Source organism: Nerophis lumbriciformis, linkage group LG09 (assembly GCF_033978685.3).
Source record: "Nerophis lumbriciformis linkage group LG09, RoL_Nlum_v2.1, whole genome shotgun sequence".
Classification (NCBI taxonomy): Eukaryota; Metazoa; Chordata; class Actinopteri; order Syngnathiformes; family Syngnathidae; genus Nerophis; species Nerophis lumbriciformis.
Window position 1 is genome coordinate 50,127,380 of NC_084556.2, and position 3,435 is coordinate 50,130,814.

Here is a 3,435-nt window from a genome sequence, read left to right on the forward strand (position 1 = left end):
GCAAGTTCAAGTATCATTGGCAAATGTTCACCTGGTCCCGGCCTTGGCACGCATATATGTGTCCTCTTTTTGGGATTTCAGAATATGGTCAGCCGAAAAATACAAAATTCAAACAGGCAAAAAAAAAGGCTCATCTAAACCACTTTAAATGTCTGCTATAATGAAATAAATTTAAGAGCTTTTGTATCTTTAATTGATCATTTTTAATTACTAAGCGACATTTATGAAGTATTGTTTGCTAATGTCACAAATATGTCAAGTCATGTTTTCCACAGCAATTTTACATTGAAAAGCCCGATTTTCCAAAGCTTCTTTTATTATAATTAATTAAAGCAGAAAAGTGAAATAAAATTTTTTTGCAACCCATTAAAGCACTGGAGTTTTTCAATGGCTTTAAGAGGAGCTTTAATGGCCAAAGATAACGTCATTTCTTGGTCACATGACCGTCACGTGATAACCGCTTTCAAAATGTTTCCTGTTCCGTTAACATTTGAAGTGTTGGTTGTCATGTGGGTTGAATCTATTCTTGATCTTTACTTCTTTTTACAAATCAATTCATTAATATATATATATATATATATATATATATATATATATATATACTGGCTTTGAGGAACAGGATTCGTCTCAACAAAAAGGCACCGCTGGGATTCGAACCCAGGATCTCCTGTTTACTAGACAGGCGCTTTAACCAACTAAGCCACGGCGCCGGTTAGCCATCTTGCACGATATGGCATTTATCAAGCATTAAACCACCTGATAATATAAACTATCATTATTATAATAAAACGTCTGTAACATAAATAATCTTCTTAAATAATAGTGACGTAATTTTTAGGCAGTTTCAATATCTTCGGAACTCTGTAATAACGTTGACCAAAATCCACATTGGAACTATTTCGAAAGGCAAAACTGCGCATTTGTGTGGCTTTTTTTTTTTTTTGCTCTGCTTTCACTTGACGTCTTGTTCGCTTGTTAGTAGAGAGCCGCACTCTGTACGGTCCTGGACCCCGGTAACCGGAAGTGACGTCAAATACATAGCGTCATTTAAGCGTCAACGTCGGTGAAGTAGAACGACCACTAGATGGCAGCATTGATCACTTCATGTGCTTAAACATTTTTGAAACGTGCGAACGTCAACGATCGTGTTATTAACAGTGTTGGGACTAACGCGTTACTAAGTAACGCGTTACTGTAACGCCGTTAGTTTCGGCGGTAACTAGTAATCTAACGCGTTATTTTTTTATATCCAGTAACTCAGTTACTGTTACTACATGATGCGTTACTGCGTTATTTTACGTTATTTTTTAATGTAGTATCGGCTAGAAACAGAAGAAGTGTCGTCCTTCTGTCTCACAAGGAAAAGAAAAGGCGTGCTTTCCTCGACCGGGGAGACGTTCCTCCAGGGCCTATGTACTTCGGGGCTAACACCCTTCACTTTACCCGGCAGTGGGTCTTTACAGCTCCGGACTCGAGGGTGAATGACGAGGCCGGCGGTTTGTTGCAATTTTGTGACTTTATTGGTGTCTTGCACGCAGCCATCCACCAAGCTAGAGCACCTGCACGCATCCACTGTTGCGCTCCCTCACCTTTCTCGCCCACTCACTCACTGACGTCACTCACCTCACATGCTGTCATTTCTTAAAGGGCCACACGCACACACACACACGCTACTCTCATAACAACTAACAAGACATCATGGCGAAGCCAGAAGTCGAGGTTCTTAACATGGATACATTGTCACTACTTTTCTTTTGTCGAGCACAAAGAAAATAACATTTTAGTTAAATGTAAGTTGTGTCTTGGATCAAAGATCCCATCTACTTAAAGTTAAAGTGCCAATGATTGTCACACACACACTAGGTGTGGTGAAATTATTCTCTGCATTTGACCCATCACCCTTGATCACCCCCTGGGAGGTGAGGGGAGCAGTGAGTAGCAACAGTGACCGCACCCGGGAATACTGCCCAAAACAGCAATTCAAATCTGCTGAAACAGCTACATAAATGTAAATGGGTTATACTTGTATAGCTTTTCTACCTTTTTCAGGAACTCAAAGCGCTTTGACACTATTTCCACATTCACCCATTCACACACACATTCACACACTGATGGCGGGAGCTGCCATGCAAGGCACTAACCAGGACCCATCAGGAGCAAGGTTGAAGTGTCTTGCTCAAGGACACAACGGACGTGACTAGGATGGTAGAAGGTGGGGATTGAACCAGTAACCCTCAGATTGCTGGCACGGCCACTCTCCCAACTTCGCCACGCCACATAAGCAACATGCTTTGACGAAGCTAGTAAAGAGAGACACAGACTCCGATGCCACTTCACCTCCACCTAAGGATTTTAACGGAGGGACTGCTAGCCAGGACAACATTGATAGAGCCATTGCAGCGCATGTGCTAGAAGACATGCAGGCTATTTCTACAGTGGAGTCACCCGTTTTCTGGCAGCTAAATAGCATGATACCGGCGTCAAACAACAAATGGCACAGAAAACATGTTCCAAGTACCTGGACAGTGAGTACATAAACATGGAAAGCGAGCTAAAGAAAACACTCCAAACTCTGCCTCTGCTCATCATTGAAGGTACACACTGTCAATTCTCTTATATACTATTTCATTCTAGACTTCTAGAGTGTTTGATTATCACATCACTCTAAATGTATAGACTATAAAGTTCACAAACATAAAGAGGGATGCTAGTGGGCCAGGCCAATCTTTCATTTTCTCTAAACTAAAACTGGGGAAATGTGTAGAGTCTTCTGGGCTTCACTACAGTGTTGATCTCCTGAATACATGATTTTATTTCACAATTCCTTGAGAGAAAAAAAATGCCTGATTAGGCTTTGTGTATGTCATGTGTGCCTTCCTTGGGTGAAGCCAGCTTTACAGCTATGTTGTTATTATGCGGTTTGTTACTTATGTATGTTATGTTGCAGCTATTTAAAATAGTTTTGTCAATTTGTTGTGGCCTGAAATAAATTGGCCCTTTGAAACATATCTTTGTCTTTGTGTGTTGTATGTAGACCACATTGCTTAGCAGAGTTCAGTGATGCAAATGCATGTCAAGTTGATCAACACATTGTATTATTCTCCAGTGCAATAACAGTACTGAAACGAAGGCTAAAAGGGCATTAATGGGAGCCTTAAAAAAAAGGAGAAAAAAATAAGTAACTAAATAGTTACTTTTCACAGTAACGCATTACTTTTTGGTGTAAGTAACTGAGTTAGTAACTGAGTTACTTTTGAAATAAAGTAACTAGTAACTGTAACTAGTTACTGGTTTTCAGTAACTAACCCAACACTGGTTATTAATGGCAAAACAACCAATATTTTTATGAAACAAAATGTTTTTGTTTTTCCAACACATTGTACTAACACGACTTTATCCAATGTATCAACATTTTAAACTATTTTTCAAAAATTT

The 3,435-nt window shown here is 39.7% G+C and overlaps 1 non-coding gene across 1 annotated transcript; it reads right to left on the reverse strand.

The window, feature by feature from the left end:
• Positions 1-636: 636 nt before the first annotated feature.
• On the reverse strand, positions 637-710 carry trnat-agu (transfer RNA threonine (anticodon AGU)). Its single transcript has one exon. It is a non-coding gene; the product is annotated as a tRNA-Thr (tRNA).
• Between the last annotated feature and the right edge of the window lie 2,725 nt (positions 711-3,435).